Genomic DNA, 22,500 nt, shown 5'->3' with positions numbered 1-22,500 from the left:
AAAAAACATGGCGCACGTGCTGTCACCACCGCCGCGCATGCGCAGATTACTCTCACGAAAAAGGCCCATTGCTAGCCTGTCTTCGGTTCTCGGCGCATGTCTCAACCGTGTCGCAAGAAAGCGAACGTCTGTTCGCGTAACATTGGCCATTTCAAACTGTCCTAGAATGCCTACTGCAAGTAGAGTTGCGAAGTGCCCACTACGGCATAATTATTCCTTTTGGGAATCAGCGAAGTGCCCACTACGCGTCCGTAAGGCAACACGCGAACCTACGCAGCTGCTCACTTTGTTGATGTTTATGTTGATGGTGATGATTAAGTATGTCTAAGCGCTTTGTAATGGGTGGACCTTTAAAACACCCGCTCGTAACGCAATTCACATGTTTTTAGGCGTGACGCGATTCCATGCTTCTTCCACTCAATATTACATGCGTTAAAGAGACTCCTTCCACTACATGACATTCATGTAGCGTTCTTTTTTTTTTTTTCCGAAGCAGTTTCAAGCAATGGCGTGGCTCTGTGGTAGAACACCTGCTTGCCACACCGAAGGCCTGGGTTCGATTCTTACTCAAACTGAAGACTTTATTTACATCTTTCTCAACTTTTCGCTCGCAACCAATGACCGCGACGACAACACCGGAATTTCTGCGACACGAGTTCTTCTATCGCGTTAAAAAGGACGGGACAAGAGACGGGTAGCTAGATGAGCGTAGTTAACAGTGGTGGGAGGGGGCGAGGACTCAATCCCTCCTCCAATTTTTTTTCAATTTAGTATGTGTATGATACACGCACATATACAAACGCACGCACGAACATACATAAAGTGTAGCTGAACCAAACCCTCCCCCCCCCCCCCTCACCAAAAAAAAGTTTAGCACTTATTGAACCACGACGAATGACGGATATGGCATGCTCTCACAAATATCCCATGCATGTGATTCTCAATCCCAGTTACTTAACGACAAAAAAACTCACTGGGTCCCTTATTCATTCGGCTAAGACAAATTGAAAGCGCAAGCCACCTTCTTCTACTCAGTCGACTGTATCGATCCTTCCTAACACCCACAAAAGCTTGCTACGCCAAACTTGGCTTCGCAGCACTGCCTCCGAGATCGGCCCACTTTTTTACCAAGCGACGATGTCGTGCGGTGACGTCAGCATGTGACGTCATGTTATGTGACGCCATGATGGCGTCAGAAACTATGGCAATCTGTGACGTCGTGTTGACGGCAAATGAAGACGTCATCAAGCCATAATCTCTGGTCCCGTGACATTTTTTCCATCGTTCGTGTTGACGCTGACGGTCACTTTTCGCGTTTGTTGAGGCATTTAAGGCCGTCGCCTTAAATTAAAAAAAAAGTTTCTTGTTTTCATTGAACTACCGCGCTTAAATTAAACCCATCCCTTCGGTCCTTCGCGCCTCGGAAGTCCCATCGGATCAAAGGACGACAAGGCGACCGCGGAAAACTCGAGAAACAATTCGACCGAAACCCCTAAGGCTGTTAACGTTTCGCAACTTGGCGCTCAGCCACGTCGACCCGAGACATTTCATCCGGGTATTCGCCAGAAAGAAAAGTGGGAGGCGGCTTTGCACAGAGACGGAGCCGGGTAATCCGTTTAAGAAAACCCGAAATCCGCTTTGAAGCGCTGGCGCAAAGCGCTCTGGGACACGGTCGCACTGAAAGCGATACGCACACCAAAAAGGGTTATTGCGACCGACGCACCGCGATTTCAAGAGACATCGCGCCGAATCTGCATTTCAATGGTTCTCCCCTAAGCGCGCATGCGTAAGTGGCCACGCAGGCTTCTGAAACCGGAACGGGCGCGCCGCATGTGGGAATCGCGGGTGAATAGATATTTAAAACGCGCAGCATGGGACTAGGATCCGAGGGGAGGAGAGAGCGCGCGTGCAGCGAATAGCCGCATAATACGAACTCCCCGTTAACTCGAAGCTCCACGGAAGCTCCTTTAATGCGGGAACAACGGTGGGGGTCTGTGCGATCCGCGCGTTTTGAGGCATCTAACAGAGCGGGATATAACAGTTTTTGTTTCCCCTCGTTAATATGCGCTACATAATTTAGCACGCTCGAGATTTCGTATATATGCTGTAGTTTTGAACATGCACCATTCAAGCTTATCTGTTCATAAATGAAAAGATATAATAATTCAAGTGTGCTTGCGTTGAGCGAAACGTACGAAAGATCAACAAAGACAACAGGACAAGTATGTGCTCAGAGTTTCAACTTGTTAGTACATTAAAATGTCGTACCAACTAGCCCAAATTCAAACTTTAGTGAATATATATATACAGTGATGCTACCGAGTACTTCTGATTTGGAGCAATTTTTGGAGCAGCAAAATTTCCGTTTTGGAGCACTTTGGAGCAGCAAAATTTTCATCTTGGAGCACTTTGGAGCAGATAATTTTGCATCTGGGAGCACTTTGGAGCAGCGAATTTTACATCCTGGAGTGCAATACAGAAGCATACTGCATTAACATTCAAGCACCTGAGTATTATTATGGGGCTCTTGTGAAGCCTAGAAATATTTCGATTCATTGCAAATCTCATGGAAAAAATCATCTCAAGAGCATAGGCGTGCGCACAGGGGGGGGGGGGGTGCAGGTCCCCCCCCTAATTACCTAAGAGGGGGGGCGCAAAATCTGCCCCGTACATTGACCCTTGCAATAGCAATTATATGGACTCTCGGTGGATTTTTGCCGTTGCCGTTGCCGTAATTTTCCGTATAAAGTCCAAATTAATAACATCACCACGCGCATTCTAGCCGCGGGTAAAAGCTCGCGAGCGCTGGCGACGAACGCGGCTGAAGCGGAGATTAAACTAGCCAGCCGTCTGTCTCCGCCGCACGGACAGCGCATGAGACATCTTCCCGCGTGCGGGCCTGCCGTCGATTGCTTATCAAACCGAGAGGAAACGTCCCGCCCGTCTTTCGTAAGGAGCATGAAGGGACGCCAGGAAAGCGGGAGGGTGGGGGGGGGGGGGAATGCATCGTTCGAAGGGCGCAGTCGCTTGCGCGCGCGCTATCTCGAGGCATCAAGAGACGGCTCGTAAACTTGCTGTGCTCTCAACGCTTACTTCGCGTTTAGAGAACTCATAGCAAGAAAACGCTTCGGTTCCTGGAGGGGCCATATTCCCTTAAACCAGCGTTTCGTTGAGTTACGCGAGATCGGATCCAAAAGAGTTAGCTGCTAGTCTTACTTCGTTTCACAATACAATTTTTTGGTATCATATTCATTGCTTCGCTCTGAAGCGAAGCTGAGTTTTTTTAACCGTTAGCTATTGACCCCCGAAAGCGAGGGGCGGACGTGTAACATGGCGTAGCCGCTTCACTGTGGGCCGTCAGCGACGGGCCCGCTACTGACAGCTGCGCATTTGCGGCTGCTCCGACCAGGAGATATGATTTTACTAATGAGATGACTCTTTTTAAAAAAGCAAGCAAAAATTCGAATTGGAACCCTAGCACGTGAGCTCGAAAGGGCAGGGCCTTTTAGGGGATATTTACCGCAGAGTGATTACCAACTCGGACGTGCTGGCGGAAAGAATTACGAAAAAGCTGTTCTGGATGAAGATCCATGGATAAAGTATATCTGAGGAAAAGTGTCAACGCGTTTCAACCGTTCGCGTGCTCTTCCATAAACGCTAAGCAATTAAAATTCGATATTCTCCCATATATCTACTGCGAGCGTTCCCAGATTTCATTCCGCGATGTCCGGAAACAGAAGTGACAGGCATTTTAGCGGCACGCATGTAGTTATTACTGAACATTGCTTTCCTTATCAGCAGCGTTTCTGGAACAGACGACGTCCGCCGATGAATCGCCGTCGCACTTTCTCGCTACCGATAGGCCTAGACGTCACGAGCCTCTGCGGAGAGCACGTTTTGCTGTCGAGCCGACTTGCAGAACAGAAGCTGCGTCGGCACCGTGCATGGCATCGTGGCTTACTCGGAACGCACGCGCGAGCGCTATTTATTCAGCGGAATAATTCTTGATCCATGATTGCGACTTTATTGGCAGCCCCAGATCGAGCAGCACATGTTCTGACGCGCCGGCGATGCGATTGCCGGTGATAGACGCCCTTAAACCCGAGACTTTGGCGCAGTTTGGCGCAAATTTCGTCGATATTATCAGGATGGCGCAGTAAATACAATTTGGCGCACTTTGGCGCAGTTGGCGCAGGAGTGGAATCACTGTATATATATATATATATATATATATATATATATATATATATATATATATATATATATAAATATATATATATATATATATATATATATATATATATATATATATATATATATATTGTAGTGGGTCGATGCGACGATGGACCGATTTGGTGGGAACAGGGGGGAGACAAAGAAGAAGAATAAAGAGATCGTGTTTTGGATCTGTGCACGGCAGTCGTGGAATGTTACATTGGCGCAGTCTGTGACAGGATACAAGCCACTATTATGTGGATAACGCTGAGCGTATCGAGAGACCGAAACGGTCAGTCATATTTTTCAACCTGTGAAGTGGATGAAGATATCCAATATGATTTACCTGAAAGCATCACGACTCCCAAGCTTCGCGAGTTCATCGCCGAGAAGGCTGGAAAGACGCTGCAGGAGATTGATGGCCAAGCATCAGTGAAGATACCATTGAAGCATTCCGAATTTCATGAATATATCATGGCGCCGCTGGTGCAGCTGAAGACAAGGACTTCACCAAGCAAAGCCGACTCTTCCATGGACTCGTGCCTGCTAGAAATGCTTTACTTGCAGCAGCAACACGCCCAGCGACAGCAGCAATTCATGGAAAATCTTCTGACAGTTATTCAAGCCCAACAGCGACAACACAAGCAGGTGGTAAAGCCCGACATCTTCGACGGAGAAGATTCAAACCCAGAGACTTGGATACAGTTCTACGAACTAGCGTGTGAGGAGAACTCCTGGAATGAACCCTACGAGCGCATCAAGAACATGCGTCAGTTTCTCAGCGGACTTGCCAAGAAGTGGTACGACATCCACTACGCTGGACATACAACGGACACGTGGGACGAGTGGAGAGCGAGCTTTTTGGCAGCCTTTGACGAAAACCCGGTTGAAAGTTGGGACCGAGCTATTTTTTATAGATATCGTTCAGGGAAGCCACTAGAATACTTTTACGAGAAAAGGCGGCTTCTTCACATGGCAAATGCAAAATTACCCGAGTCCGCAGTAGTGCCACTGATTGTTCACGGCTTACCTAAGGAACTGCAGAGGCAGGTGCAAGTAAAGTCGCCTAAAACCATTGAAGAGCTATTGGGAAGTTTCCAAAACATTTGCACCGATTTTGCACCACAGAATGTGCGTCGTACTGATCAGACTTTTGAAAGGGCACCATGGAGGTCTCGCGAGCTCGAAAGTCATCATAGCAAGAATCGAGTCGTCAACCTGATGTCTGATACCCGCAATGACACAGAACAAGCCGCCTCGAATTCAGAGGAAGCGGAACCAAAAAACTAATTAAAGAGGGTGTCCAGTCCCACCTGCTGACAAAAATTGAGACTGTTTTTCTAACGGCCCTTAACCTTGTTTATATTAAACTCAATGTCAATGGTGACGACGTTGATGCATTGGTTGACAGTGGTGCATCAGTCTCTGTAATAAATCAGGCCCTTGTCAAATGTGACGAAATAATCAGAGGGAGACCGGTCCAGGTACAGAGTTTTGATGGGACAAGACAAATATATGATGAATGGGTGAAAGCAAATGTTTCTTATCAGGGCCAGCGGGTTAATATCGACGCCCTTGTCGTGAAGGGATGCGATTATAAATTCCTGCTTTTGAGACCCGATATGAAAACACTGAAGTTAAATCTTTATTGGAACGATGAAGTAACCGTGGCGCAAGAGACGTGCGCGTCCTTGAACATTGCAGACCATCTTGTGAAGTGTGAAAAGGAAGTTCGTGAAAAATTTCCTGAACTTGTCTGCCTAGGAAACTATCCACCGGCTACAACAAAATTTACTGTTCCCTTTAAGCTGAGAGATGTTACGCCGGTCAGAAAAAAAGCCTTACAGCATGTCCCGTGAAAAAAAACTGTGGTTGAAAACTGAAATCCAAAATATGTTAGATGCTGGAATAATACGGCCATCGGTGTCTACATTCGCCTCGCCTATTACTTTGGCGCCGAAAGAAGACGGATCTTTGCGACTGTGCACTGATTACCGGATTTTAAATAACCAAACAGACCTATTTCCTTTTCCAATGCCAAGGATTGACGAAATAATTGAAGAAACCGGAGGTTGCAAGATATTTTCTCGTATAGACCTCTGCAAAGGATTTTGGCAGATTCCACTGGAAGAGAAATATAAGATGTACACAGCCTTCGTCACACCATTTGACGTTTACGAATACAATCGTTTACCTTTCGGATGGAAAAATGGTGCGGCTTGGTTCCAGAAGATGATGAATAGCGTTCTCAAGCCATTCCTCGGATTATTCTGCAATGTGTATGTGGACGACATCATAGTCTACTCCAAGGATGAAACATCACACGCTGAGCACTTGACATCTGTTTTGATGGCATTACGTGACGCCAGACTGAAAGTGAACTTTAAGAAAAGTGAATTTTTTAAGCACAAGATTACATTTCTCGGACGCATTTTGGACGGATTCACAAAGAGCACGAAAGAAGAGTCCGTAGAACGTGTACGACGGATGAAGAAGCCAGACAATGTGCACGCAATCAGAGTTTTTCTTGGCCTCGCAGGACATTTTAGAAGTTACATAAAGGATTTTGCAGCACGAGCGAAGCCGTTGAACAACTTGCTCCGTAAAGACACAGATTTCATATGGACTGAAGAATGTGAGAAGGCGTATAAAGATTTGGTATTAGCCATATCCTCAGACCCAATACTCACGCTACCGGACTTCACTGTTCCATTTGAACTTACAACGGATGCATCGAACTACGGCGCAGGTGCTGTCCTGTACCAACGAAGAGGCACAAGAGGAAGCGAAAGAGAAAGACACGTAGTTGGATATTACTCCTATACTTTCACGAAGGCAGAACAAAACTACAGCACGACTGAAAAGGAGGCATTGGCTGTTGTGCTAGCAATTAGGTATTTTCGATCGTACCTAGAAGGCGCGAAATTCAAGCTGTTCACTGACCATCTGGCACTTACTCATTTGCTCAATGGTTCTCAACCTAAAGGCCGAGTTGCTCGATGGATAAGTGAAATTCAACAGTTTGATTTTGAGGTGGCACACAGAAGCGGACAAGATTTGTCAGACGCTGATGCTCTTTCTCGACTTCCCATTGCCAGTAACTGTGAAAACGACGAGACAGTGAACTCACTTACAATGTGGGAAGGCACAGAAGAGCTGATGTATGCAGACGGAAGGTTTTACGTACCAGATACTCTGAGAACAAGACTTCTCGGACTTTATCACGACAGTCCCGAGTCAGGAGGGCATGACGGCTTCTGGCGAACATACAACAAAATGAGGAGAAGATTTACGTGGCCTGGCATGAAGAAATATATTAACGACTACATTAGTTCTTGTCCACAATGTCAAATGAACAAAGCGAAATACAAGCAGAAGACAGACAGCATGATTTTTCCACCTTACTCAGAGATCCCATTCGAAACTGTTCATGTTGATTTCGCCGAACTGAAGAAAAAAAGCGAAGGAGTGAAGAAAACGCAATCCTTTTTGGTGTGCATTGATGAATGCTCACGGATGCTAGCAGCCAAGCCAGGAAAAGAAAATGCTGCTGCTGTCATATCGCTCTTGAGCAGAGACATGTTTAAAGCAGTGAAATGTGTTGTATCCGATAATGGACCCGCATTCAAGAGCCAGGCATTCGCAAAGTGGGCAAAAGAAAAAAACATTACCCTGAAGTTTACAGCCCCTTACCATCCATCAGCTAACGGACTAGCAGAGCGTGTCATCCGAGACGTAAAACAATACATAAGCATGTACCCAGGATTCCCAGGAGGGTGGAAGTGTTGCCTTCAAGCAGCTGTGTCCCACCACAACAGATCGCATACAAGCACTCTTGGATGCAGCCCTCAATACGCCGCCTTCGGGGAGGCTGCCTATTTACCTGCGGACGACATACTTGGCATATCAGAGAAGCTTCACCTGAAGCAAACGAAGAAAGGTGTAGAACAGCAAAAGAAGCACATGGAAGCGATGAAGAGAGCTTTTGACAAACGTCATAACACAAATATTCCCGCAATAGCGCTAGGTGATATGGTCCTGGTGCGGAAAGGTTACGGCGGTCCGAACACAAAACTTATGGGACCGTTTAAAGTGGTAAAATTGGCCACAAAAGAAGGAGTGTTGAAGACCATCGGCTACACGACGGAAAACGGTGCGATGGAGATAGCAGCCATTGCCAACGTCATCCCTTATTTGGAGCGGAGGGGTGAAACAAAGCCCGGGAGAGTGTAGTGGGTCGATGCGACGATGGACCGATTTGGTGGGAACAGGGGGGAGACAAAGAAGAAGAATAAAGAGATCGTGTTTTGGATCTGTGCACGGCAGTCGTGGAATGTTATATATATATATATATATATATATATATATATATATATATATATATATATATATATATATATATATATATATATATGGTTTATGCCGAACAATCATCGAATGCGTCGAACTGTCCACAGACAAAGCGACGTTTCTTTGAATATGAATGCGTTTTACTTAGGTAAGTTACATATATGACTTTCTACATCAGTGTGCCTCCAAGACTTGCCAACATTTGTAGCTTACTAGCCTGCTGGCCTGAAGGTCGCGGGTTTGATCCCGGACGCGGCGGTCGCAATTCGATGGAGACGAAATGCTACAGGCCAGAGTACTGTGCGATGTCGGTGAGGTTAAAGAACACCAGATGGTCGAAATTTCCGGATGCCTCCACCAGTGTTGCCGAGTTGCCACGCCGGAATTGGAATGACTCCGGAATCATTCCACATTTTCGCGAACCCGGAATGGAATGGGAGTGGAATGGGGACAACGCTTGGAGGAATGGAATGGGAATGCAATTAAGCGACTTTGGCACAGAATGGAATGGGTATGGAATTGGGCATTTTTCCGAAAACAGAGCACGTTTTCGTTTACGCGCTGCTTTTCAAACTTCAAACATTAGTAAGTGAGAGCCTCGAATTTAACAATAAAGCAGTGTTTTAAAAATGGATTGGCTGATTACGAGCACTGTACATTTATAAGCAACGCGCCTACTACAATTCTGTTCTTATATAGACTGCGTTGCTCCGAAGTTTGTCTCGATTATTCGCGTAACCGCGGTTCTATGCCCTTGGTATCCGGGGTGCGGACCTACGGCGGCGACATAACCCCCCCCCTTCCTTACGCCTTGTGATTTTTTTTCTCCTCGGCGGCGTTGCAGTTCTTAATGCATCTTAATGCACCTCGTAATGCATCCATTTGTTCATTTAAGACTGGCCGCCTGCTAAAAGAGTGAGCTTCTAGCCATACTTCGTATAACACTGCAATTTGTTGCTATCGCGTTCATTGTTTCGACCTTTCGGTGAAATAGACTTTTATTGCCCTATTCATTGACGTTTCCCAATAAGGGAAAGACGGTCCACATATGTAACGTAATATATTCCGACTCACATCGCAAATATTTGTGGGTCATCTCCCAAAACCAAGTTGGGCGTAGAGGTATGTGCCGAGTACATAGTCCTTGGAAGTATTTTCGACTCTGCGTTTAATTACTTGGGCGTGTCTAACTAGAATCTTAGAACTGCAACTCTGTTGCGGTTCTTAATGCATCTGATGACACCAGCTTTATGAGGCGTTCATTCTTAACTCGATTCCCGACCATGGCGACCGAATTTTAAAACAGGCTCGAAATGTAAGAATAAAAGCGTACTTTCATTCAAGCGCATGTCCGTATACCACTCCGAATTCAAAGATGAGAGAGTGGTTTCTCTCTCGCCTTCAGTGCCCTTGCTACAGGCGCCAACTCCTCCTCGCCACTTATATTTTCATAAAACGCATGGACAATGTCAGCACTAAGCGTTGAGCCTGTCGGAATTTCGCGCTTTTCAGCTACACGCTGTTATGTCCGCTTGCACAGTCGAAAACGCATAAAACGAAGTGAAAATAAGTCGATCGTGCACGACAATCGCGCGAGACAAGGCAGGACGGGCGTGTGACTGTATGGCAAAGCAGGGTAAGAGATAATTCACCTCTGATATTTCTAGTATATAGCCTAATCGAAAGCTTATTGTCTCATGACGTCATGTGATTCGACTGCTGGCGTCACGAATTGTGCCCAAAAGGCGGGAAACGACAGGAGAGCACAACGCGCCCTTTCTTTGTATTTTCACAGATTGTTTAATAATAATAATATCTGGAGTTTAACGCCCCAAAACCACGATACGATTATGAGGGACGCCGTAGTGGAGGGCTCCGGAAATTTCGACCACCTGGGGTTCCTTAACGTGCACCTAAATCTAAGTACACGGGCCTCAAGCATTTTCGCCTCCACCGAAAATCCAGCCGCCGCGGCCGGGATTCGATCCCGCGACCTTCGGGTCAGCAGTCGAGCGCCATAACCAGTAGATCACCGTGGCGGGGCTCAGGGATTGTTTAGGGGCCCTTTAAGAAACATCATGTGGTCATAATTAATTAGGGGTCCCCCACAAGGCGCGTCCCGTAATCATATCGCAGATCCGGCGCGTAAAAACACGCAATTCAACTTTATTTGCAATCTCAGATGATCTCCGGAAACGATCGTTTGCCGGTTTTATTTTAATTTTTCGCGCGCTAATGCACCTTCCCGCAATACACGTCCGCATTGCGGTGAAGCTCACCGAAGCCGACGCGTACAAGCCACACCGCAAGCTGAAAAGTCACGTTCTACAAGGACAACGTAACACAAAACTTATAGCGAAGAAAGGACACCGCTGTCGTACATTTTCTGACTTACTACTAGTCGAACCAGTCGAGAAACACTAACCAGCAAATCCAGATGTGGTAACGTGCCTTTCATGATTTTGCATCTACATCTCTACAGTAGCCCGTCTCCCCACGTGGGTTTAGTTATTGAACAAGCGCTTCAAAAAAAAATGGTAACACGAGGTCCAGAGATGCTTACAACCGCACAAACACCACGCTTTCATCGCTGTATCCCCGTGGGAAAGTGACTTTCCAGGATTAAAAGGAAGGGCACAGAAAAAAAAAAAGGGGGGGGGGGACAAGAGCTGAGGAAGCATGAACATAAAAATATATACGAAACCGAAACTATAGGCGTGGCAAGTAAGAATCCATAGCACACCCACCAAACGGTAGACAGCGTTGAACGCGAGTGCGCAATTCTCGCCAAAAGTTGGAAAAAAGAAGAATTCAAAGATTAAAATTTAAGCACGAAAAAATGTGCAAACCTTACGCAAGCGCATGTATGCAATCCGAGCCCAGACCTGTGCTCAGCACACGGTCGTGCCCAGCTTTCTGAAAAAGGAAAAAAAGCAAAAAAAAAGAAAAAAAGGCACGATGGAAGATGGAAGAGGGCTGCATGCGCATGGAGGAATAAGCGGCTACTAAAGTTTCACCAAGAAATAGAAATAAAAGGAAAAAACAGAAAGCACGAGCAGCAAGCAAAGACTTAACCGAACAGAAGAAAAAAGCCACAGAGGTTCTAAGCTGCTTTCTTTATCTTTTATGTATTTATTATTTGGAAACATGAAAAGCGAGCCGCGATGCATTCACAAACTTCTCCGCACTACTGCGCAGTCGTGCCCGCGAGTCCTCTTACAAAGTGTGTTTGAGTTGGAGCGCTCGCTCTCTTTCGCGTATTCCTGAAAACGTAAAGCCAGCACCTCCCCCCCCCCCCCCCCCCCCGACGCGTGTGCAGCTGGAAATGCGTGCTGCCCGGCCAGCAACAGCGGCTTTGTGGTCAGCGAAATGGGTTCGCAGCAGGCCTCCTCTCAGTCGCTTCTTTTTCTTGCTTTTTTTCTTTCTGCGCTATCAATATTTTTACTTGTGCTTCCATTTCGTCTTAAAAGCCCACATTCGCATTTCGTGCACATATGTAAACACGTACTAATAGGGCTTAATTATTTTGTGTCTTTCTGTTTTATTTGTTTTTCGTTTCCGTGAATTCGAAGTTTTTTTTTTTTTTTTTTTGGCATCATGGCTTGCAGAACCGCGCGCCTGCAGCCGCCACATTAAAATTTATCTCTTTTTTTTGCTACGTTTCTCACTAATTACGAGCGCAGCCAGTAACAGCTTGCACACATTAGCGGCGCAAAAGAAAAAAAGTAGTCAGTATGTATACATGCCTAGGACAAAAAAAGTGCGGGAAGTTTGCACAAAGTTGCGCAAAGCCAAAGGCACAGCAAAGCTGATTGATCCTCAGCTCGGCGTGCTGCAGCACGGGAATCACGACGCCGGCGGCGATTGGATCCAGCGTGCTTGGCCGAAGAAGCGACCGCCAAGAGACGGCGACGGCCAAATCCGGAGTACGCGCAAAGTTTGCCACTCTGGATGTGTTCATACCGCTGTCCCTGAGCCACGATGCAAGAAACTGTGGCGGTTGCTATGGCGACGGCTCGGCGGCGGCTGCTCCTCGGCGCGGCGGCGGCTTGGCTATTTTTAGCGCTGCAGGTGGCGCGATGCTGTGGCGGTTGCCATGACAACGGCGCAGCAGAGTTCTTTTTTTTTGTTAACGGACGTCTTACTGCCAGCTTTAACAGCTTCGCTGTTTGAAAAAAACACTCAAGCACAACCAAATCGGCTTCTGTGTATATGTATTTATCTATGGTAATCTATGTATAACCGAGAAAATATCACTGAATTAGAAAACAAACAGAGATAACCGACGACCTAGCTGACATTAGGAAGAAGAATTGAACCTGGGCAGGTCGTGTGATGCAGACAGATAACCGCGGTCAGTCATGGCGACGGGATGGATACGAAGAAGTGGGAAACCCAGCCGAGGACGGCAGAGGGTTAGTTGGAGTGACGAAAACGGGAAATTCGCAGGCATAAAATTGCGGTTTCCGTTATCTTGTGTACCATGAAATGGAATCAACCGGCACAGTATAGGAAAATTTGTAGACATCCTTAAGAGACATATTTTCGTCCTAAGTGGACAGAAAATAGACTGATAATGCTGATAATCATTGAATTGGGATCGAATGACAACAATGACCTTCTTATAAAAGCAAACAGCCTACGTTATAGCTGACGCTCTCGAACGTTGCCTAACAGTGACGATCATTTAGCTAATACTATAGCCGTTATATGTCATAACACTAGCCAACGTTTGCCGATACTAAGCCAACACTAGTCAGCACTGCCGATAATTTAGCCACGTTTAGTCAACTTTATATAATATTTTGACAGAATCTGCCAACATTAATCATCATTTAGCTGTATTTAGCAAACACTACCCACGTTTTCGCCTCCATTAGCCGCATTCTATTATATTACTAGCGGTTATCTAGCCAGCATCAGACAACCTTAGTTATTACTTAGTCATGTTTAGTCAACGTTAGCTAGTACTTAGCCAGCAATAGCCGACATTGGTCATCACTTTGCCTAGAAAACAAACAATGCGGTGTGTGCAGCTCCTCCCTCACTGCTTCGCTTTACATCGACTCCCACAATGCGTGGGATCTGCCGAATTTTTTTTTTTTTTCACTTCAATACGTCTCAACTCAATACGTAGTGACGGACTTTTCTTTTTGTTATTTGAAGCAGTTTAAACGGACATTTTATCCCTATACTTCCCTTCCGCTAATACTTGACAAGAATGTCCAGGCTGGTTCGAACAATAAACGTAAGCCTGTGAAAGTGAGAGATTAAATATTTTTCGAAATTTTATCACGCCACTGCAAATATACGGCAGTGATACGCACACGAATACACAAAGAGATACGCGCACTCATGAACCCGGAAGGGTATTGCGATGACAATAAAACGATAAATCAATGAGCGAAACATAAAACGATGCACCGAGACGTAAGCATAGACGAAGTGTTGCCTCAGGTGAAACTCGGCTGTGAAACCGTGGATTACGCTTCCACATCCGTCTCTCTCCCTCTCTCTCTCCTCTCTCTCTCTCTCTCTCTCTCTCTCTCTCTCTCTTTCATTCTTCTTTTCTTCCGCTCCTTTTTATTTTATTTTTCTTACTTCACGACATCAACAGCATAAGAAAAGCTAGCCAGAGGCGTTGGCTGTCGAAAGAATAGCCGCTTAGAAATATCCTCTAACGGGCTTAGAATCGCCACAGCCCCAGGGCTGAAGAAAAACGGAGAAAAAAATGACAGAACGTGGCACGAGCACGCAGGGTCTTGGAATAGGATTGGCACGACAGTCGCACAAAAAACGTGGGACTTCCGTCGTGCTCTCTCGCAGTTGGGAAAACAAGTAAACACCCCCCCCCCCCCCTCTTAGGTGTTGAAGCACACCCGGCGCAGCTGGGCCTTTACAGAGCCAAGTACGAAGCATGCTTAAAGAAGTGGCCGAGAGTGAAAACTGAAAAGAAAAGCAAATAGAAATACAGAAAAGGGAAATACAAGTTGGGAAATTAAACAGCCAAAGTGCAACGCGAAAATAAACACAAGAGTGGCCCCGAGAAGGAACGCGCCGAAAGGTTGCCCGTCACGACGACAGAACAGAACACAGCGAGCAAACACATAAACACAAAAACAAGCTCGTGGAGGGGAAATACACCAAAAGAAAAGTAGGACCTGAGGCATCAAACCAAGCTCATTAAGAGCGAGCAGTCTAAGGGCGGAGTTTGAGTGCCGACAGCACGAAAAAAGCAAAAACAAAAACAAAAAAGACAGCTATTGAGGTGGTGTTTGAAGTTGACGACCGAAGTGCCAAGAACGTGACAGTCGTGATGACGAGTGCTTAGGGTAATAGACTCAAGTGAAGACGAGCGAGATGGACCAAAAGAGAGAGAGAAAAAGACAACACCAGAAAGAACCCTCTTGGCCTCTCTCTCTTTGTGCATCTGTGTGTTTTGTCTTTGCATGTATGCGCGAAACTCGTGTCGTCGACTGTGCGCGTGCGCAAAAAACAAACACTCACGGGGTGCTCAAGACATACCAAGAGAGAGAGTGAAATACAAGAAAGAACCTCGTAATCACGACATAAGCACCGAGTTCTCCGTTTCGTCCATGTATACGCGCTATAAACTTATGTCCCCACGTCGCAAATACGCATGCGTCAACGACAGACCGCCAACCTCTACTCTACCGGTCGTGGACGACGTACAACTATCGCGCTATTCCATCGTCCGCACCCCTCACCCTCCTGCCGCAAGCTCCAACGCTACCGGTCGTGAACGACGCGCAACTATTGCACTATGCCACAACCCTTCCCTCACCCTCTTTTCATCCTCGTCACTTGCGTATTTCCACGAAGAACGGTACGACGCGAGCCGACAAAACTGGAACGATTTGCAGGGTCGAGACGCACTCCCCAACGAGCCCGCCCTCCTTGAGTACCTCGCATCCGGGACACCACTGAGCCGCCCGTCAACACCATGGCTTCCTTCAAGCAGGTCACCGTACTCCTGGTCCTCGTCGCCAGCGCCCTGCTGGCGTTGATCGCCGCGACCGCAGGTAAACGATTTGCGTGTGCAGGCTATATGGCTGATTACATAGTCTAATAAGGCGAACTTGTTGGCTAGTTGGTTGAACATCTTGAATCAGGAAACAGCGCGGTAAAAACGAAGACGAATCATAGGGACGAACAACACAGCACTTTGCGTGATGTGTTGTTCGTTCCTATGATTCGTCTTCGTTTTTACCGCGCTGTTTCCTGATTCAAGATGGAGAGGTCCCTCAAAAGCTCGCTTCTCGCCGACCAGCAATGAGCCGTCCAGTAGGCCCACGAAGCAATGGGACGCCAAGTATTTCCTGTCGGTCCCTATATGTGGGAGGCGCCCGCTACGCGCTAAGCGCGTCCTGCAGGACATAAAGTTTTTTCCAGTCCAATTCAGATGGTTATAAAATTTTTGTTTCAGAAGAGACGCGCAATACAAGTGATATGCCATGACCTTGTGGTCAGCTCTAAAGCCTCAATGATCAGGCAGAAATATATCACAGAACGATAAAAATTCGGATGACGTGCTAAAGTAACATATGGACATATCTGTGCGGTTCGGTCGAGTTCGGTAAGGTTGATAAGGTGCGATAACGGTTGCGCACGATGAGTATCGATGATGTTCGGATGTGTCGGACGAGGTTCGATCGATCTCGGATGGGGACTGATAAGATATGACGAGTGTCCGATCGCGTTCGATATGGTCCAATTACTTTCGTCTGGGGCCAGCTGCAGTGCGAACGGTCTACTGCGTGGTTAACTGCGCCGCGTAGGAAAGTAAAAGTGCTCAGACATAGACAACTGTACAACCTGTGGCCATTTCCTTCTCTAAGAATCATAGGTTGGACAAACACACTCATCAGTCGACTCACTCAGACTCACATCGCACCGTGAGTCTGAGACTGAGTGAGTCCAGCTGAGTAATATTTCGGTGAGCTTGAGTCCTAGTGAGCCCGGCTGAGAACGATTTTAGTGAGTCTGAGTCCGAGGGAATCCGATTTACGAAAAAAAATTAATGCAGCCTCGAACTAGCGGTGCCAAGCCTGAAGGAAGTACGGAGCTGGGCGGCCATCCTTGTTTGTCTTTACTTTTTCTCTTTCTTTCTTCCTCTCTTTCTTTCTCTCTCTTTTTTGTCTATATTTTTGTACTTCTGTCTTTCTGTCTTTTTATCTCTCTATGTATTTCTTTCTCTTTCTAGTTCTTTCTATCTCTCGCTTTTTTTTCCTTCTCTCTCTATTTCTCTCTATCTCTTACATTCCTTGTCTTTTCCTATCTCTCTCTCTTTTTCTCGCTCTCTCTTTCTTTCCTTCTCTCTCTCTCTCTATTTCTCTCTCTCTCTCCTTCTCTCTTTCTTTCTATTTCCCCTTGGCTCTGTACTCGTTCTCTCGCCCATCAGAGTTAATGCATCCCACGCCGGACAAACGGGCGCACGCGTTCTGGGACAGAAACAGAAGATGAAAAAGAGGACGAATAGTGAAAAAGAATACGAAGAGAGCGCGTGCCGGTTCATGACGACGATGATTTTTTTGTTCGCGACTAACGGAGTTTCTCCGAGCATAAAAAGCTCCGTTGCTAAAATTGTGGCCTCTCAGACCGAATGAGTCCTGTTGAGGAAAATTTCGGTGCGTCTGCGTCCGAGTGACCCCTAACCGCAAATAAGTGCAAAAAGGTGCAGGTCACTTAGACCAATCCAACACACTTTGAGTGAGTCTGAGTGAGCTCCAATTTTCTCTGCCGAATTATATATGCTAACCATATGTCCAGCGTTTGATTTCACTTTCAATGTCATTCGCTGTCAATCATTTATGAGAAATTTACGACATAATCTATCAAAATTTTATGACTAATTTGTCATAAACATGAACCAATTCGCCCAAGCAGCAGCTTTAACAATTATTTTAAGTGCGTACCCTCTCTCAAACGCTCTTGTTACAGGTCAGGACGTGCCTATGCCTCCACCAGGACATGGAGGGTAAGTGGCAGCCCGTATGGTACCGTTAAGACTCACAGAGACACGCGAATACTGGTATCTGAGACCCAATCGAATCGAATAGTGCTAGAATTAAGCGAATCGAATCGAACATGCCTCGTATAGTTTTTTTTAATATCATGGCGTTCTCACAATTAATGTAAAACAATGTTCAAGCTATATTGTGCCAATACCATAAACGGACCCAAATAAAATTTGCATCATCATCGTCATCATCATAAACGCAGCACCAAAAATGTATAAGCTCAGAAGTTTATAATACAGAAACGGCATGGAATAGATTGTATCACTCAGCGTTCGTAAACTAAAACAAGGGCACGTTTCATGCACTTTTTTTTTTTCAGACCCGGACCCTTCGGCTTCGGGGGAGCACCCGGCCAGTTCGGTGGCGGTTTCCGCGGCCGCCGCTCTGACTTCGACATGGCCGGGTGAGCAAAAGCAACTTTCAGCGCTCATACAGCCGTCAACAGACTTAACCGGTACAAAGAAAGGAAGGTCTCGTACGTTTAAGAAGAGCACAACTTCGGACAGCACTGCGATGGCGTCTCGCAGGAGGGGCACTAATCTCTCGACTGAAGTTCATTAAGATCGTAAAGCTGACTTATGCAAATGAGCAAGTGAGTTGCGAATACCACACCGGGCATAAAAGGCCCCGAGTGCGAACTTTTTGTTCCGCATTAGATCAGGGAAATCACATTTGGCCCTTAGTTAAGAAAAATCCCTTCTGGTGCCTCGTTAGGTCTACGCTAAACTTATCAGGCCTATGCTAAGCCTAACAGGCCTAAATTCCGCTTCTTTCAGTTACACAGTTGCTCGAGTTCGCCTCTTTCTGTCAAATACGATAAATCTTTGATTTCAAATCCGCCACACGCATGTCAATCAATTGTTTTTGTGTGTGCGTGCACTTGAGATAGGGAAAAAATTCGGAGCTCGTCCTGATGCAAGGCTCGGTGAAGAGTTAGGCCTAAGCTAAGCCTATCTTTTCCACCCCTGAAGGTTCCGCCAGGAGGCTCGCCGGGAGGCCCAGGGACCATACCGTGGCCGGCGCGAGGCCTTCTTCGGCATGCAGGACGAATAGAAGGCTTCGACAACGCTCAACCAATAGCAGCTGCGCATCGCAGCCGCTAGTGGCTGCCGAACGCGCAGTGAAATGTCATCATCGACGTCACCGGCCGGGACGCAGAAGTAAAAATGATCTCGCGTCGGCGAGCCATCTGCGTCCCTGTTATGTAACGGAAAAGGGGTATCAAATAAATGAAAGCCACGAGAAAGATGTCTTGTCTTGTTCTTGTTCTTGTTCTTACGTGAAAGGGTGCCCCATTGTTCCCCGATAGCAAAGGTTAATAAAACCCAGCAGATACTGAGGCCAAGGAATGTATAGGGGACGTTAATTGTACTGTTTTGTGTGCCGTAGTAATTGTCATATAGATGTGAAGAAAGTAAAGTGGACGAAAAAAGAACAGGTATAGCATCGGGCGCGTTGTCCTACGGTTGCAGGTTCGGTCCCTGCCGACGGCAAGTTGCCTTTTCCTCCGCTTTACTTTCTTCACATCTATATCACAATCACTACAATGCACTTAAAACAGTACGATTAAGGTCACTGGTGACGTCACCGTGTGATAATGATTTTCTGCATCGCTCGTGTTGACGCCGCCGACGCCGACGGTCAATTTCTCGCGTTTCATAAGGCATCAAAGGCTTTCGCCTTAAAAGGGACGGTGAGCTGAAGCTTTGCTCAGCGACATTTGCAAAAGCTGCGACGAGTATACATGTACAGCCCTGACATTTAAAAGAGCCTTGGGCCTCGGGCAAAGCCTTCTCACGCTTGTCAGCGTTCGTTGCGTCAGTTGCGAAAGCGACTGCGGGATTCAATTTGTCCGCGACCGCTCTACGCAACAGCGAGAGTGCGAACAGCGCGAACGGTGCATACAGACTTGGGGGCACACGCCGAGATTTGCCAACACCGCAAGGAACGAAGAAAGCCCCTCAAGGTCCGAGCGAGCAACCTTTTTCCTCCCGCCACGCAGCCGCGTTAAACTTCGTTATGTATAAGGAATGGCTTCTGCATATCTCGAAGCACTTACGGCGCACGTTCGGTGTGCAGGGAAACCCCATACGCGTCCTGTTCGGGTCAGCCACGTGCAATTGCCCAAACGAAAGCCTTCCACTGAGTGAACCGAAATCCGATCAAAGGGAGTGACGTAACGCGATGGGAACGCGATCAGGTATACGTGCACGCAACGACCTATATTTGGTCTAGTAACGCGAACGCCAATGCACGCGACGTGCACAGGCGCTAACGATGCCGTGATCAAGAATTATATAACACTTTCGGGTTTGTACGTTTTCTTGAAACAACATCGCCCCCCCCCCCTTCCTCCCGGCTTATTCATGCAAGGGGAGCCCAAGTCTGCCCCATACTTTAACTCAATGGGAGTTGTCCCGACATCGTTCGAAGTACAGGGTTAGGGCCATGCACGTTTCTTTGACTCCATTGGTGGCTGAGGATACCCGATGTTGAATTACAAGAACTGTTTACATGACACCTTACCCTCGGAAAGGTGTCATGTACGTCAGAAGCACGTCATCGCTTCATTGTCACTTTTGCAATCCATTGCGAGAGGCTCGTATTTCATTCAGACGGGGAGGGCGGGGGGGGGGATGCGGTGAAACGTGCCCCCCCCCCCCCTCTTTAAGTGAAGAACCCTACGATATCTATGCCTATTGCTATTATACCGCATGTACGAAATCAACCTGTCTGTTTACGAGTGACGCACCTCCTGTACCGTTATGCAAATTTGTTATGCCTAAGGGCAACCAACTCAACAAAAAAAAAACTGAAAATTCAGATTCTCACCACAGATGAGTGAATCGAAAGGACCATGGGCCTGGAGAAGCAGAGTTGGGACTTACCTGCGAAGAGAAAAGAAGAAAGAGAACATTAAAATAACTGGGGAACAATCTTGATTATGATTTACTCAATATTTATGCAACACAACAACTATTTGCTCGGGGCATAAAAACATCCAGCAACTTCATTGGTAGCACTCTCAATCAAGATCGACAATGGGATTTGCTACGTGATCTAGTTATACAAACGCGTCGACACTAAATAGAAATATGCATATAGTACCATCATAAGCGTGAGTAATTACAAACACGATTTCACAGTTTCCATATGACAAAGACAACTGATAGTGCGATGTGCAGTCGCACTTAATACGAGCTGAAACCCGGTGCCCATGGTGAAAGGATCCCCAAGTCTGCATGACAGCGCCGGCATACGCTGAATTCGCTTACAAAATGCCGGTAACTATCACAGTGTCGAACTAGCCATTCTTATTTTTGCGCCGCCGTGCGTAGTTGGGGCCAATTCTAACGCGGGAACAACGTGTTACAACTCACATGTGAACGCGACTGTACGTGTAGACACGCTAACAGTTTCAGCAGTGACGGTAATACCATGCCGTCCACAATACGGTATTACCGCACCGTGTTGGCGCATCACGGTCCGGAAAAAAAAAAACCGTCTCGGCGGCGCGAGCCGCTCGATGCGTATATACGGTAAAATGATGGAACGATCATAGTGGGTAATACAGGTCTCGAAGATTTAAAAACAGCGACGTGGCGACCACGACTGCACGGTATTAGCGCTTTTTTAGCCTGTCCGGCACACCGCTATACGCAAAATGCTTTACGTATACCGGAATACCGGATGTGAACTGCGCATGCGCGCGCCCGAAAGACATGGCCGCATCGCCGAAAGCTGTTGCCGTCTCCATCGAATCTACATAGCTGGCGCCACCTGACGTGGCGCCAGTTATGGCACACCCTATCCGGTATCACGCTACACCTCTGCGCTACCGGAACACCGGGCAGACTCAAAAACGCTATTTTTGCACTTAACGTAAGGTAAACCTGTACTGCTAAAAGACCGCAATTACAACAAACAGGTCAAACGAAATAGAAAGTTGGTAAATGTTACAGCTTGGTTTGGGCGATGATCCCCTGCCCCCGTGAAGAGCTTTCGCAGCTTACGAGACCAGAAACTCGCACGAGGCAGCACATAAGAACAGGCAAACATAGGCCCCGATTTTAAGGCGAAAGCCTTAGGTGCCTCATCAAACGCGAAATTTGAACGTCTCTATAGTCAGCGCCAACACGAGTGATGCAAAAATTCATCCTCATGTGACGTCATGATCACTTCGCAGGCTGTCAAAGCTTGAGGCGCCATCACATGACATGGTCACTTGGTCAAAGGTGGGCGATTCCTGGAGGCAGGCCCGTAGCCAGGAATTTTTTTCGGGCAGGGCCCCCTTGCTGAAGGCCCTGACTATTTTAGAAAAACACCTATTTAGATCATTTATTTTCCGTAAAAGACCCCCTCGCCTCCATCAGAATTTCCGGGGGGGGGGGGGGGGGTCTAGAGCACCCCCATAGCTACGGGCCTGCCTGAAGGCACTGCGAGAACATGTGAGGTGCAGAAATCTTGCAATGCCTCAGATCTCGGAGGCAGTGCACAACCACGTTGGGTGCACAAGTCTTTTGGGGGTAGGGGTGGATCAGTACAATCTACCGAGAAGAAAACAAATAGGAAGAAGGTGGCTTTGGCCTTAGTCGTCTTAGGCAAATACATGAGGGACCGCGCCAGTTTTTTCGTCTGTACTTGTGCTCTGTGTCGTGCTTGTTTCTGGCGTGCGCAGCATTAAACTATCATGACCTAGCCAACTAGCTCACTGGTACGTCCTAAACCTCAAAAGTAGCAAAGTGGGCAGCCTACAGAGGCCAGTGGGTGATTCGAAATGACGCAAAAAGAAAACACTCCCTTAAAGACGTTCCCGCAATCACCACGGTTCGATAAAGACCGCTTCCAGATGGACGACGTCGGTGACAGGCGCTCGCAATCTACGCAGCGAGTC

At 47.0% G+C, this 22,500-nt stretch overlaps 1 protein-coding gene and 1 long non-coding RNA gene across 3 annotated transcripts in view; one reads left to right on the top strand and one right to left on the bottom strand.

Annotated features, from left to right (window-relative positions):
• Positions 1–22,500, bottom strand: part of LOC119374097 (beta-1,4-glucuronyltransferase 1) — a 312,671-nt gene that overhangs the window by 176,267 nt on the left and 113,904 nt on the right. The gene's annotated exons all lie outside the window — the stretch shown is intronic.
• On the top strand, positions 17,524–19,024 carry LOC125756302 (uncharacterized). Its single transcript, XR_007414349.1, has 3 exons — positions 17,524–17,563; positions 17,926–18,009; positions 18,578–19,024. It is a non-coding gene; the product is annotated as an uncharacterized LOC125756302 (long non-coding RNA).

Source organism: Rhipicephalus sanguineus, chromosome 11, assembly GCF_013339695.2.
Source record: "Rhipicephalus sanguineus isolate Rsan-2018 chromosome 11, BIME_Rsan_1.4, whole genome shotgun sequence".
In the NCBI taxonomy this organism is placed as follows: domain Eukaryota; kingdom Metazoa; phylum Arthropoda; class Arachnida; order Ixodida; family Ixodidae; genus Rhipicephalus; species Rhipicephalus sanguineus.
The sequence above is the reverse complement of the archived record's forward strand: the minus strand, read 5'-3'. Positions and strand labels throughout refer to the sequence as shown.